The sequence below is a fragment of the Mytilus galloprovincialis genome, chromosome 1 (assembly GCF_965363235.1).
Source record: "Mytilus galloprovincialis chromosome 1, xbMytGall1.hap1.1, whole genome shotgun sequence".
NCBI classification, from domain to species: domain Eukaryota; kingdom Metazoa; phylum Mollusca; class Bivalvia; order Mytilida; family Mytilidae; genus Mytilus; species Mytilus galloprovincialis.
The window spans coordinates 58,523,919-58,540,451 of NC_134838.1; the positions used below are offsets into that span (position 1 = coordinate 58,523,919).

General features: G+C 33.0%; 2 protein-coding genes across 2 annotated transcripts in view; one reads left to right on the forward strand and one right to left on the reverse strand.

The window, feature by feature from the left end:
• Nucleotides 1-3,138, reverse strand: part of LOC143079514 (forkhead box protein P4-like) — a 64,053-nt gene extending 60,915 nt beyond the window's left edge. Inside the window, exons 1-2 of the mRNA XM_076254899.1 lie at nt 3,031-3,138; nt 676-754 (exon numbers count right to left, since the gene is read on the reverse strand). The gene's annotated coding sequence lies outside the window, so the exon portion shown is untranslated. The remainder of the gene's footprint in view (nt 1-675; nt 755-3,030) is intronic.
• LOC143079586 (S-adenosylmethionine sensor upstream of mTORC1-like) overlaps nt 1-16,533 on the forward strand; it is a 41,347-nt gene that overhangs the window by 5,790 nt on the left and 19,024 nt on the right. The gene's annotated exons all lie outside the window — the stretch shown is intronic.

A 16,533-nucleotide genomic window follows, 5' to 3' on the forward strand; every position in this document is an offset into this window, starting at 1 on the left:
AGTTATCATGTCTCTTTTAATTCATATAAACTAGCATTCTGTGAGTATTGCATGGCATCAGTTGTACATAGTCCACTACTGGTTAAAATATCATTGTAATGCAACAAAATTCTAACTTGATCTATAACTTGTCATAATTATTAGTGTAAACTAAATCAAATAACAAACAACCTACCACTAAATTCTTCAAACAATTTACTAAAAAAAAACTTGTCATGTTAAAACAATATACCAAATATCAAATCGATATCTTCAAGCAAGAAGAAAAAAGTTTGGAACTGACAAATGGACAGACAGACGGACAGAGTGCAAACCTAAAGTCCTCTTTGACTTCATTGGTAGGGGACTAATTAAATCAAGATTTTTGTAGAAGTCTAGAGTAGATGTAATTTAGTTTACTGTCAGTCAGTGAATGCATTAAAACAAAATATTTTGCAGGAATTAATATTGTATCAACACTGCTAATTTGTAAAGGAATATATTTGTACATTATTTTATTTGCTTCATTTTTCTTTATCAAAAACATATTCATTTAAAAAGCTGTAAATGAAATAAATATATGTGTCCTTAGTTAAAACATTATTTGGTTACTGGTATGAGTAAGTTTTCCATTTAGTTAAAACAAATAAACCGAACCTAGGTGTTTTTTAACGAAAAGTAAACAAACATTTATACCTGGGACAAACAATGAGGACTAGGCTGTTTACCAGGTCGCATCAAGGCCTTCTTCAACTTTCAACCCAAGTCTGCTGATCTAAAAACAAAAAGGCAGTAAATTTGTTAAAAGTAAACTGGATGAGTCTACTCAAAAGAACAATAAGTTTACTGAAGTTTTATTATTACTGGGTACATGAAGGCTAGAATTTTTATCACACACAAAATACAAATAATTTTCATAACTAAAACATTCTAAAAAACTGGGCTTGCCTACAGACAAACTGAAAGAATATTATTTTCACAGTTTTAACTCCAGTAACTTTATCTTCAGATAAATGTGTGAATATGCAATGATTTGTAAACAGCATTTGTTTTTAAAATGAGATTTAATAAAAAGTAACACATATTATCTCCCCTGTGTTATCACATAATTTCACCAAGTATGCTGTCAGATTGAGAACTTTTTCAATTTTTTCTACACAAGGGGAGAGAAATTAACAATAGGCATTTACAATATTAAGGCATTTACATATACACAAAGTCTGAAAAAGCAAACCTATACTGTATTAACAGTAAATAGTTATCAAAGGTAAAATCACAAAAATACTCAACTCTGAGGAAAATTCAAAACGAAAATTTCCTGATCAAATTGCAAAATCAAAAACGAATGATTAACAATTGTCCTATTCCTGACTTGGTACAGACATTTTCTTATGTAGAAACTGGTGGATTACACCTAGCTTAATCTCTCAAAAGCTGTTTGATTGACAATGACAAGCCAGGAATTTTTAATTTATGCTATTTTTAACAGAAATAATTTATAACTAAAATAGAATTAGTACGGCTGGTTGTACAGTGGGGATAACATTATCATAATTTTAAGACTTCACCTATGTATAACTTACATTTTAGACATTTAGTCCCAAATATATTTGTTTGCTTAGCTAGATGCTACATTCATGATATTTCATAAGGGTACCTCAATTTGTGAGAATAAATCAAACTATAAAAATATATGTCTACTACGCAAATTCTGCTAAAAATGTAGTCTTTCTTTTCAAGCACATAATCAGAAATTACAAAATAATAAGTGAATAAATATGCTCGGGGCAACAAACAGTTTTTTTCTGGACTGTATAGAAGTATAAACAAAAGAATCCATTGTGAAAGTATTTAAGCATTTGTTTTTAAGTAGTGTCAATAACTTGACATTTAAACCATGTTAATGAAAAGATGCAACATTTCCCTCTTTGCATGTATTATAATTGTCGATCAGCAAGACTTTCTTCCCTTTTGGGCAGGACTTAGACATATTCAGCCAGGGGGACAACTGGAAAGCGACCAAGCAATTATCCCCCCTTAAATCAGAAAAATATTTTGGCATAAAAAAATGTTTAAAAGTCTTAGTGTTATGCATCACTTTAACTCAAAGCCTGGATCTGCAACCATTTATACATGTATCATCCCAGTGCTATTTGCAATTTGAATTTTAAAAATATATTTGTAGCTCTCAATTCAACTTTCTGTTCAGTGACTAGACTTTTGTTGAGTTTAAGTGTTCAGCAATATTCTCAGTAATTGCACAGAAAGAAATGTTTATATACCCTCAAAATACAAAAATCCTCCAATTCATATTAAAATACAAGTGTGTTACTTTAATATATATATGTATGCAACAATGCCAACATGTCTTTCCAGAAGAGAAACAACAGGGTCAACTAGGAAAAAAATAATTTGGGACACCCTCATAAATGTAATACGCAAACACATACACAAAAAGGGGGAACCAACATTATACATGTATATTTGAGAAAATAGTTGCATTTAGAAAATTGTATCATATAACTTTAAATAACTTAATTCCCATGACTTAACATGATGACAAACATACTTTGTATGCATTATTTTTACCTTTTAAAACTTTCAAAAATATGTGGCTCAAAAATTATACATTTCCACCTTTCCCCCTTTTTTCTTTCCTGCATATTATTTTTACCTTCTAAAAAATGTGCAGTAGTGATGTTATCTGTATTTTTAATTTAATAAAGAACTCATGCATTAGCCAATATGTTTACAAATCTATTATTGGTTTCAAATAGTTAAAAAGAAAAACTATTTGGATATTTATCATTTAAAAATGCAAATTTATCAATTTTAAGAATATCATAGTCTCTCAAACTCATAATTGATTACATGGGTTAATCAGTTGAAAGCTTCATTTGCTATGCAAAATTGTTTACTTAGGAGGCAAGAACAGAAGAAATCAGGTTTGAAAATTGTGGTGTTAAAATATTAAAATTGACCATGACAGTCAAAAACTTGTGATGATTAATAATCTTTAACGATAAAAAAACAATTATTTTCAATTCTTACCTTTAAATACCGCTACTGTTTTAAATATACAACAGATATTCGATATTATCAGCAGACAAGAAAGACAACATTGGGCGGGCGAATTACATCGGTAAATACAAACATATTCTTGCGCACAAACATCTGTTTATTTAAATAGACCCGCTCTTATGTGGTTGATTGAGTATTTTCGTATGATTTTGGTAAAGTGCAATTAAATATGTATGGTTATTTTTTAGATGAGGATATGATTCAATTAAAAATAAATTATTTAAATATAGAAATCAACTTTTCTTTTGGATGAAATCGCAAAGATTTTCCAAGGTGACGTCACTCGCACCTGCTGTGTAAACATAAACTTACAAACAATGGCAGACGAAGCCAAGCTTACCGAACCAGTGTTTTCTTTAAATTGAACAGCATTTCTTTGTTTGTTTGTTTATTTTATACGCCCGATTACGCAGCAATGTGCTATTTGTGATAAAAAGAATGAGTTTTCCAAAACTTGTGCAGAGTTTGCACTGCTGCGAGTGCCGAGTCGTTCTCGTAACTCTACGGCTTTTGTCAAATTTCCTGTCCTTTCACATTGATGTATATTATGACAGCGAAATAAAAAGCTATGACAATTATTATTAATGATTTTGATTTGATTGATATAGTCTCATAAAATTAATCTGCCCTTGAAAATATTTTTTAATTTTCACACGTGTAGCAGACGAAAATAAGCGGAAGTTGATAGTTACAAAAAGAGTCATAGTCGGCATTATCGCGAATGTTTACGGATTATCTTTAGCCTTTGGACTATCTTTACCTCGGTTCTAGCTCAGTTTTGATTACTTACAATGATTGGGTCAGGATGCCAGGCTATCTTGATCTACTTTGAATTTATTAATCAGAAATAACAAACCACCCCTTTCCCGTAATGCAACAATTACCGAATTTATATTTTATATTGTATTGGCCTACTATAAAATATGCTTAACTTGACTACAATTATATTTTTCAAATTATAATGTAGAAAAATATAGAAAGTCAAAGAGTTTTACTTAAACCTGCTTTGAGCTAGCCTTCTGTAGTTGCGAAATCATTAACAAATATGAAATTTGGAGTAACAAAACGGGGAGCATACGGCTAACAACCCATTCTTTTACACTAGCCAGTAAAACTTTTTTCCAATGAATACAAGTTCTGTCATGATGTCTATACCTAGCTTCACATTAAAAGTAAAACAAAAATAATACACAGTGGCGTAGCTGGGTCATTTTTACGTGTACGCCCGAATCTTGGCGAGGGATATGAGGGGTGCCAACCGCTCAATGTTAAAGCACCTGCTGGTAGTGGGTTCGAAAGGGACGAAGCCCCCTAAAGCTATCGAGAATGAGATACTGTAATGATTCCTGTCAGTAAAAAATCATTGATAGCAACATACTTTTGAATCTAAATGGTTTGTTTGTTTTGGTTAAATCTTGTGATATGTAACTTATTCATCGTGTTAAACTGGAAGTTAGCCTAATGGTCATTGGTTTTAGAGAAAACGTCCAAACCAATATTACTTTTAAATAAGTTTAAATGGTGCCGTGAGTGAGCATACAATCCACAAAACGTCACCTTTTAATAAACACGAAAAAAAAAAATTTCTAAGAGGTGCAATATAAAAAATATTCTGGAACACCTATGATTTCTTCTTACAAAAAGTGAATCAATTTATCGTTCCTTTAAAGGGATTTAAAAAAATTCTAAAATTTTCTTTTGATATTTTTTTCTTGATCTGGAATATTTCACGACAATCTATGAATATTTATAAATTGAGCATGTAAAACAATTAATTGCGTAAAAAAGAGTCCGGCTATCCGGCTGTCTATCAGAAAAGAACTGAAAAATGAACGAAAAAAATGCTTTCAAAATTTTAGCTTTAGACATACAGCCCGTAACAGAGAAGTGATCGAATTGATGTTTCTTTACCATCAAAATTTGCTACGTTATCGACAAACTTAATTGAGTAGTGACCGAACTATTGGTACTTTAACGTTAAAAAGATTGACAATGCTGACAAACTTTCATGTGTCGATAATCAAGTTTAATACCGATAATATTGAAAATAATTCTAATAATATGAAACAAAATATGTCCATGCACCATTTCGATTGGGCGAAAAGTAGTCATTTCTTCAAAGTCAGAACAGAAAAAAAAAAGATTTATGGAAGGACGTCTTGATAGTATTATTTCCTTTACAATTTTACCCAAAACTAAAAGAAATATACTGGTAAACAATTAAAAAGGTGTTTGATAGGAATGAAGTCCTTTATTTTTTCGGACTACAATGTGTACCGTATGTGTGATGGATTTGAATTCAATCAATAACTTTGAAATGTTTTCTCATATGTATACACAAAAGGGAGGGCTGGTATTTGTACTTCTGTTAGAATATGTTCGTCCGTTTCACATGCCAAACTTTTTTCTAGTACAGTTTAAACGGGAAAATTTTGTTGACATCTTTTTTTAATATGACAAAATAACGAGCAAAACTATTTCTTGCAATGGCACACACAGAGAATATTTTTTTTAGTGAAAATCAGTAAAAAAACATTTCTCCAAAATATACCATGGCCAGGACCTGACAGTTTTTAGCAGTGTACAAATGAAAATCGTCCGGAAAACTGCGCTTGCTGTCATTTTGAGGGATCATGCAACATTTCACCTATTACCCATAAACAACATAGGTTCTCAATTACTAAAAAAAGTTCTAAAAGATAATTTCAAATCAGAGTAAACATATTAACTTCCTTGTATCCAGTCGAATTTGTCTATAAGTTACACAAAGCTGGTTCTTAAAACGTTTGTATCAGGGAAAACAGTTTTCTTTGACTTTTAAAACATGTAGGGGAAACGGATTTCCTAACCATTCACATATAATATTCCGTATTTCTGATTTTTTTTTTTCGAAAACGTAAATTATACGACTTTTTTTTATGATTACGTGAACTTGTGCCATTTATTTTTGCTGGTCTTTAGGAAGACAATTTACAATTGTGCAGTGAACGGAGGCACTTATACATAACCTTATAATTCTGTTTGGAAACAAAAATAAATTCCCAATATATAAATATACATGTATGAATATACATGTATTATATGTCGTGTACATGATTGGATTTTGTAGATATAACTACCGCACAGAAAAAGTATCATGGATTTCGAGGCTTTCATATTCAAGGTTTTGAATTCTACCCTTGTTGAAAACCTGTGGAGACCTCTACAGTTCCTTAAAACATCAATTATTTTTTTGTTAATTGAGTGCCGTCTCCCAGAACATGCTAACACTTAAAGTCATATCTTTTCATTTTCATATTTTTTCCCTGTTTGTCTCTGTTGTCTTGATTGTTGGAACGATTAGTGGTATCTAACAATATTTATGAAAACTTTCTGAGAATTATGAATATTTCTTCTCTGTCAGATATGGATCATTACCAATGATAAAATGAAATGCCGTACATCACATCTTATAGAGGTTTCAATTTCAAATATTCGTCAATAACTTAAGATATAGAGCAATTTTGTCTTCAACATTTTAAATGTTAAAGGGTACATTTGTATTTTTTACTTCGATTTGAAGGAAATTTATTTCAGTTTTTTCTGTGACAAAGTACAAGCATGTCGGTATTGCAACAATGTACGATTGACATAATCCCGGGGACATAATAAACAGATAGGTATGAAAAAGAAAAGATATTGGGTATTCTGTATCAGACGAAAGAAAAACTATTACAGTGTTGAATCCCATAAATATTCACAGTGCAAGCAGTATATAATATCTACATTGAGCAAATCGATGAGGTCATGTTTATTGTAGAAACGATGGATGCGACCCCGATAAAGTCATGATCAATGTCATCGATTCGCATGACGAAGCCATTGTTTATGACAGAACACACATTCTAGATTATATATTTTTGTTTCCGTCAGTTCGAAAGTATTCAACTCCTTTGTATTTCATAATATGTGTCATGAACAAAGACATATGTTCGATTGAATAATGATTTCCTCGTAAAAAATGATAGAAATTTCGGAGATCCCGTATTTGATTCTTTACCGTTAAAATGAAAATCCCAATGACAGAGGTTGATTATACAAATACTGTGTTAAAAAAACTTCGACTTAAACAATGAAAACTTACACGTTGGACATGAAATATTTTGTCGATGAAGAAAATTAAATTATGTCACTTCTGAAATAAGTTTGTCGATAACGTTACTTATTCTGACGGTAAAGAAACGCGAACTCGATCACTACTCTGTTACGGGCTGTAAGTAATAGAAAAAGCTTCTTCGGCATTTTCATAAAATTCGATGAAGGTTCAACAAGTAGTTAATGTAATTGAGAAATAACAAAATGTAAGCCAAACTGCGACCACTTATTAATTGCAGAAAGAAATATATTTTGTCCTTAAAATGTCGGGAAATTAAAGATACAATTGCATTATTATATTGCTCTTGCATATCGAATCTGAGCAGATAGTGAATTGCTTTAAATATAAGAAAAGTATGTAGAATTCATAGTAGATTCAGACTTTTACAAAAGATTCGAACAAATATATTAAATGATCTATTTCAGTAAATTTAGTCCCTTTTTATTCAAAATTACAATCCATTGAAGAAAAAAAAGCACAAGGCTGATGTTCTCTTGACCAGTTTTTCTTATTCTATGTCGAATATTTGTTTTATTTTCAAAATGCAAGTGTACGTCCGGGCGTTTTGACGTAAACCGCGTAGCTACGCACATGATTTAGTCTTGTTTTTTTAATTTTGTACATATTGTCAAATGATTTTGTTACTTTGTTTGCATTCAGATTTGCATATGACCGTCAAAACTATTCCCGATACATGTCAGTCTATTTGCTTCATATGCAAAATATCCATCCTGATGCGCATGAATATCTTTCATCTGGTTGTTTTTGTGTTCAGAGAAGCTCTCATGGATTTTCTAGATCGCCAGTTGACCAAACAATAGAGCAAACATTGAACAGAGATACAAAACAAGAGGTGGCATTGTTGGTTTCGGTTAAAATCAAAATTTTACTAAATGTTGGTTGTTAAATGCACATGAAACAGCTTCAATATCATTAAAATGTCGAGATTTGGCAGGAATTGTTAACCCTGAAACATCCGCACAAAAAGAACTTGAAACACTCAAATGAAGCGAGAAGAAACTGACTATTAAAATTGGTTCAGACACTGCAAAGGTGGACAAATCCATTTGAAACATCTAAGCAGTTATTTGGCTTTTCCTCGGGTACTGTTGTTTCTTCGAAAATAAGGTGCGACCTTCCAAACGCGTATGAAAAGGGAAAGTCGGCATCAGAAAATGTCATTAATGAACGGCTTATTCAAAAGTCAACCAATATCTTCAAACAAATCAAAAGACAATCATTGCTTACATTTTCAACAAGGAAATAAAAGGTTAACAGTTAATGGGTGTTAAGAACAGCATCATATTGAAAGCAGATAAAAATCTTTTTGGTAGCCTGCCTGTCATAGCCCAGACTAGACAGTTAGATATACGAGAGGTAGTCCAGTTTTGATTTATGTCCTCTTCCATGGTCTCTTGCAAACGTTGATGATACACCTGTAAAGACAAATAAATCTGTCCTAGGTGGTCTTTAAGAAAAGGACGTTGAACAAATGCAAGCCATTTCTGAGGAAAGCATGTCGATATTTGATGGTACGGCAGTTATTCAATCAGGGGTGTGGAAATGCTATGCCCGACTCGCCCGACTCGTACATTTTAACACCAGGACAAGTAATTATTTTTATCTTGGTTGCCCGTGGACAAGTAAAATAATATACAAGACAAAGTTCAAATTCAGCAAAAATATAGGATTAATTTCAAAACGTATAAAGATGTTTAATTTATGTAAAAGAAACCAAGTAAAAACATATATTTAAAAGTATAAACATCAATGTTCATGACGATAAATATTACATAACTCCGGAAATAGATCGATTACCAAAATGAGTAAAAATAAGTATGCAAACCCGAGTCGCGTAATATTGAGTTCGTGGTCTAGTGGTTAAGACCGATGGCTACAGTGCTGAAGGTCGCGAGTTCGATTCTCACTCGGGGTGCTAAAAATATCAGTACATCAGAAGGGTAATTTTCACCCTCTCACACACATCTCTGGTACCCAGACCGGAGTTTAAACTAGAATGGGTACTTTGGGGGCCTCGGTTGTTCAAAGTTGTCCCCTACTTTGACCTGGAGATCAATCTTCTGATATCTCTCTGGTTTGTCTGTTTCCACCGAGTGGCCCGGTGGTTCTCTCCGAGTACTTCGGCTTCCTCCACCATAACAGACTTCCCGGTGTCCTACACGCTCCCTTGGGCGGTGTTGGGTGGGGATTGTTCTGGTGGTGGGATAATATTGTAAAGGACACATCTCCATTAATCCTTAGGGAGTGTACATGGATCCACTGTACCCTTGCAGTCAATCAAGGGGTGCGTCTAAATTGGCGGAATCTCGAGTACATACATACATACATTGGCTTTGTCCATTGACCCGCCGGGATCGTCGATTATGTTTTATCTACTATTCACCGGAAGTGTCATTTCTTAAGAGTTTGAATCGAGATTCAGATTGATGAATACTTTTAAAATAAAACATCGGGCAAGCAAGACAATAAGAATGACGAGTCTAGTCGAAAGCATGAAACGCAAACGGAGATGGTCAAGGTGTATATGAAAAAAATACGGAAGCGAGAATATCAGACATCGTGAATATCAGATTACCCCTTGGAAAGAAATTCAGATAATAAGTTTTGTGTTTGTCTTATTTATAGATCAAAGGCAACCTTATGTGTTGTCTAAGTGGTAAATAGAAGTGTTCAACTACCAAGAAAAAACCAAGTGTGTCAGTTGATAGAAATAATTAGTTAATCTATTATTTAGTTTCCATTTCACTCACTATCCTCTAAATTTAGTATATGTAGTGTACCTACTGGCTACAATTTTTATTAAAAAACAATGCTGCAAACTTGTCCTTTACATGTCATTTCATTTAGTTGATTTGCTTTTGAGTTTCTGTACCATTGATGTAATAAAACCATTTCCAACATTCCTAAATTTTTACACATATCAGTGGCGGATCCAGAAATTTTCATAAGTGGGGGCCCACTGACTGACCTAAGAGGGGGCCCGCTCCGGTCACGCTTCAGTGATTCCCTATATAAGCAACCAAATTTTTTTCCAAAAAGGGGGGGGCCCGGGCCCTCTGCCCCCCCCCCCCCTAAATCCGCCTCTGCATATAAACCAATTGATTTCACTGATTTGTTTGGGATGCAAAACCGTGCTTAGAATCATATATTAGCTAACAATAAAATACTACAATATTTATTTGGACCATCAGGACAAGTAACTTTTTTTACGGACAAGTAAAATTTACAGTTTTACTTGCCCAGGGACAAGTGCTCACAACAAATATTTCCACACCCCTGTCAATCCTTTACTAGGATACCAAGTACTTTTTCTGATTTGGCAATTGTTGTTTAATAAAACACCCTTTTAGTTTCAGAAAGAGCTCCCCGTATTGATTTTGTCACTGATCAGCATCCCACAATATCCATAAAAAATTAAGAACGGGATCACAGGTCCTTGGGAGGTCAAATCATTACGTCAATTTCTAGATCAAAACAATCTTGTCCTCGGCACTTGAAGAAATTTTTGTCAGTTGGTAGACTAAGACTAATACTATTAGTATAATAGTCCCAGTTTATTTGTATCATATGGAAGTATGTGCCACAAAATATATGTTGAAAATGAAACAGTGACAAGTATAGAATGCATTGAGCTTCTAAGCATACAGGAAGAAGCCGACACAAAGATGTTTCTTCATGCAAAAGACGTAGCTGACAAAGGTTACGATTCCATTGGTATAAAATCGTCTGACACGGATGTGGAAGTATTGGGCTGCTATTTTCAGAATTATATCAGTTCTAATATTATTATTCCAAATGCAGATTAATAGATGCGCAATTATAATCTACTGCCCCCAACAAAAGATGCAATGTTAAAGCACATCAAACAAGCCAACTTTCAGGCAAAGATTTGGAAATCTGCTCTTCAACACAACACTGTTCCATCGCCAAACAACCATGGTTGGATTGTTAAGAACGATTTGATCAGCATCAATTGGCTAGACCAACCGCCAGTATTAGATGCTTTATTGATACTGGTAAGCTGTTCATGTAAAGCTGGTTGTGCTACCAAAAGATGTTCATGTGTTCGACCAGGTTTATCCTGTACAGATGGCTGCAAATGTACGAATGCTTCTAGCAACAAGAATAATCAAATCGTTGATATGGCTGACGATGACGACGAAGATGATGAAGATGATGGTGATGATAATTCGGTAGAAAATTAAGATGATTCTATGGATTGACCTTCTTCATGACCTTAAAATGTGGTGATTCTTTTGCTACACGAACTTTAGTATAGATCTTGAAATCCTGACAATTCTTTTATTTTTTTTAGTACTATGTGTGTTTTTAATGACTGTGATGTACATTGCTTATGTTTGTGTTTGTCCTTGATCAGTCCATGTTTTTTTCTCTTTCTTACCTTTGAATTTTGTTCAACTGCCTTTAGTTAATTGATGCTCTATGTTTCAATGTAAAACATATACCTTTTGTTATCAAGAAAACTAGTATGTATGCTTTGTTTCATTCAAAATCATGAATTTTGGATATTACCCTCCCCCTTTTTTTCTTGGTCCTATACGATTTAAAAATTAAATAAAAATTAGCCTCCCGGCGTATAAATAAGATATGATTTGTTCAATTTGATAAGAGAAATAGTACCGAATACTTGGTTACATTTTCTTTTTTCTGTATATATGGGTTAAACAGAGATTTTGATATACTCTTAAATAAGACCCCTTTTAACCCCTTTTGGACACTTTTTCAAAAGTCTAACACCTCTTCAAGTATTTCTTCAGACAATACTCTTTAGATTTATACAAAAACAAAAAGCGGTACCCTGTGTGTAACACAGAACTGAAATTTTACCTTACCAGCTGATGGATGGACTAATATTCAATATCTCGGTTTGTTTATGAGCCACTCAACCAAATGTTCTGTTGATACAAAATTAAAGAAAAGTCGCGGGTTGACTGATGTTATACACTTGATGGGGAAATAATAGTTTAAACATATTTATTTATAGTGGATTGGGAAACTAGTTTTGCAACTTATATTAATCCCTTTCCACTTTGTGGGTGCGAGTGCTGCCTTGTAGAGGCATTAGCCTGCTCTTTTTCGAAATCTGCAAGGGTGTCTTTAACGTGCAAGAGATATGTCTCTCTCTTAACACGGGTCAGCCATTTATCGTCCCCTTCCGACGGACTATCATCGTTTCCTCAAGACCATACTCGCAAATGGTGTCAGGGAAATAATATCCGATTCACATAAAAAAATAAAAGAATAGAATATGCTTTATTCTATAAGATGAAGGGCAGCATGATTGTTTTCAATCCAGGGACTCTTAGTTAGTTGTACTTGTATATAATAATATGATATTCAAAGATTCTGACGACATCCTCACGTCACCCTTCTTACATCTTTCGGCTTTTATTCTCTGAGTACTATAGTTATGTTGTCGTATTTTCAAAACTGGTTCGTTTTTGTTTTACAAGAAAATGTCATTGTGAAATAAGGTATCTAGAAACCTTAAATTCAAAACTGTCTTTTTTTGTTTAAATTCGCTACTGCACTCAATAATAAAGCTTGTAAGTTCCTTTATTGGTAACTTTTGTGTGCATAAACCAGGCCATTAATTTTCTCGTATTGTTTTAAATTTGTCATTCAGTCGATACCTTTAATAGGTTGCAATGAGGTATGGGTTTTATTCATTGTGAAGTATGTACGGTTACTGATTGCTTACTTCAACATCCTTGGTTTCTGGTGTAGAGTTGTCTTATTTGGCAAGAATAATATAACACATCTTCTTGCTTTTTTATTCACAATAAAACAAAGTTATCAGCTTTTATAACGGAGTTATTAATAATAAAAAAAAATAATGAAAACTGCATCAAATTTATAAACAAAAAAATCTTTGTAAATTGAAAAAATTAAAAAAGAAGACATGGACGGACAATACAGTTCTGAGTCCTATAAATAAACAATGTCGAAAGCGCGAAATATTTTTTTTCCGTTTTCGCGTTTTCTTCTTCGCCTATTCGACCTTAAGGTTTCGCGTTTTCGACTTGGCGTTTTCGTGTTTTCGTCCTTTAGAATATGTAGGACTAAAACACGAAATGGCCTGAACCGGCCACCATAGAAAAATGCCTGTACCAAGTCAGGAATATGACAGTTGCTTTTCATTCGTATGATGTGTTTCAGCTTTTGATTTTGCCATTTTGGTTATGGACTCTCCGTACTGAATTTTCCTCGTAGTTCAGTAATTTTGTGATCAAGTTTACTTTTTCATATCCTTGAATCAACTAAATATTTTAAAATTTGTTATATGCTTTTATAACGAAAACGTAAAATAGAACATATATATATATATATATATATATATATATATATTTCGCTCGAAATCTGGATTGCTTGCATTTTAAGTTGAACCAAACTTGACAAACTGTTCTTATCTGAATGAAACATGGCTCTAGGCAATTTGTGCGAGAAAAATATTTGTATGCCTAAACTCTGGTTTGTGTCATTTCGGGTTTCAGACTGGTTCGACACTAAGGAACTGCAATTCTGATTGAAGTTTTCTGATTTTTACTTAGAAATAGTACGTAGTAATATCCTTTTTTGATTTTGTCTCGCGAAATTTGAAATAAAGCACAGTATCAATTTAATTTACCCATAATTAGGAACTGTTCCCATGCACAATGGAGAACAAAATTTCACCCGAAAATAGAAAAAATGATAGATATTTAATCACTTTTATCTTGCCAGTATATCAATTATGCTGAATTGAGGTGGTATTTGGAAGAAGAAAATTCTGATCCCGACTTTATGTATACACACAGAGGCATATGACTAGTATAATGGTATAGGGTATCATATAAATCAAATCAAATCAAAACAAATAATTTTATTGGTGTAAATTCCTTTACAGAAATGATACCAGCTGACATTTACAAAATACAAATACAAATACAAATACAAAAAGAAACAAACAAACAAAAAAACAAAAAACAACAACATATTTTCTCAATGATAAGAGATACATATTTTATTTCTACATTGCGTATATGTCATATACGTCTAGGGCTGATTCGCCCAAATCTATGTTTTTTTTATATTTTCCATGAGAACTGAGGGTCAAGTTAAAACGCTCCCCCTGAACACAGATAGTTGTCTCTAAAACTGAAAACCTATATGCTTTAATACAATGTATATATTATATATAATTCAACAAATTCTATAGACAACTGCACGTGCTCCTGATCCCATCCATCCCCACCCACCGTCTAAATTTGCATTTGGCTATTGAACATGTGACATACTATATTGAACTGTAACATAATATATTTAACTGTGACATAATATATTGAACTGTGACATAATATATCATGAACGGTGAAATAGTGAACTGTGACATATAATATATCGAACATATTTCACGGCCGACACTCGGCTAACCGAGAGATTGGTCGGTTAATCTATATTGAGTATGTGGCTATATGGGCGATTGGTCTGTTAATCGGGTTGGTCATACGTCTGTTAAGAGTAAAACGCTTAATTTAACGTTATAAGAACCAAATCAAAAAAAAAAGAAAAGTGTCTGACAAAATGATATCTATCATAGAACATTTTGCACTTGTAAAAACATTTCTTTTTCACGGAAACGGAAAGGAGCGAATGCAGCTACATTTGGTTATTTTAAGTTTCAATTCATTTTATTACGTTTAGTTCCTTTCTTCATAAGTGCAGAGGAGAACTACAGTTGTCTATGGTGGCCGGTGAAGTCCATTCGCGTTTTCGCGTTTTCGCCTTTTATATTCTATAGGGCAAAAACGCGAAAACGCGACATCGCGAAGTGGAAAAGGCGAAAATGCGAAATCGCGAAGTCGAAAACGCGAAACCGATTTCGCGTTTTCGACTTCGTAATTTCGCGTTTTCGTCATATAGAATATGAAAGGCAGAAACGCAAAATGGCATTAACCTGCCACCATAGTTGTCCGCATGTAAACTTCTAGAATTTGTCACCAATATAAGTACATCTCAATCCGTTACTGTATCAACAGCCATCGGTGTTTCATGTGTGTATTCTTAAAAAAAGTATTATTTTTTCTCTCGTTTTAGCAATGTATCACTCTCTTGTGTCCTTATCTATTATTCTATGATTCTGCGTTTCCATCCAGATTCTCGTGTATACTATGATGGTCCGGATTGGGGGTATTGTTTTTTTCTGTATTCTTTAAATTGTTATGTCATTTTTTTCTACATTTTATTTATCTTACTTATAATTCTTTCTTTATTTTTCATATTTTGTCATCCCAATATATTTTACTTACTGATGTTTAGTTGCATTACGACGTTTATCTCTGATTTATATACTGGTTACCAATGTAGATGACAAATCTGTGTCATTCGTGACAATTAAACAGAATAAACATGATATATGCGATCATTCTTGGATGAAATTAATATTACTTTAGTATTACACCTTTTGAAACCATTTTTATCAATTTTCAATTTCATGTGTTGTTTCCGTATATGTTATGTTTCATTGCTCATGTGTCGTTTTCGTATATTTTAGCCGCTCGTCTTGAGCCTACCCATTTGATCCGATAATACCCCATATAGCAATGAAATTATACATGTACCTGACTGTATTGCGATTCATAACTCTTAACAGACCAATTAACAGACCGGGTTTTATACATCCAACCCATTAACAGACCAGGTTTTAAATAAAGATTGATTTATGTCACCAAAATGCCTTTCTTTTTTCGATGTTCAAAATATTGAATGCAAGTAAATTTAACCAATGTGTCATTTTGTGTACATTTTATGTGTGTAAAATGTGTATAAATTTATTGATGAGTAACCCGCCTTTTCATTTTATAGATCGTACATTGAAGCTAGGAAAATAATAATTACACCACTGAATTCAGTACATTGAATTGTTTTGTTAGATATGAATACTTTTTATGATGAAAATATATTTTGAAAGTTATACAATGAAACATTCTAAACTTTCAATGATTTTCTCGATAACACCTGATTAACAGACTTTAGCCCAACCCGATTAACAGACCAACCGCCGATATAGCCGCATGCTCAATATAGATTAACCGACCAATCTCTCGGTTAGCCGAGTGTCGGCCGTGTATTTTATACTATTTTCAGATTGAACGATGAAGGTCTAGTTTAAGATATTGTTTTTTTTTAGTTCATTGATAAAACCAATGAGTTGTATCAAGGATTTGTATAGTAAGTCTTACTTTGCAAATACGTCTTGATTGCATGTCTAGATAGACTTAAATTTAACCTACTCGAGCAATAAAATTGAAGACTCA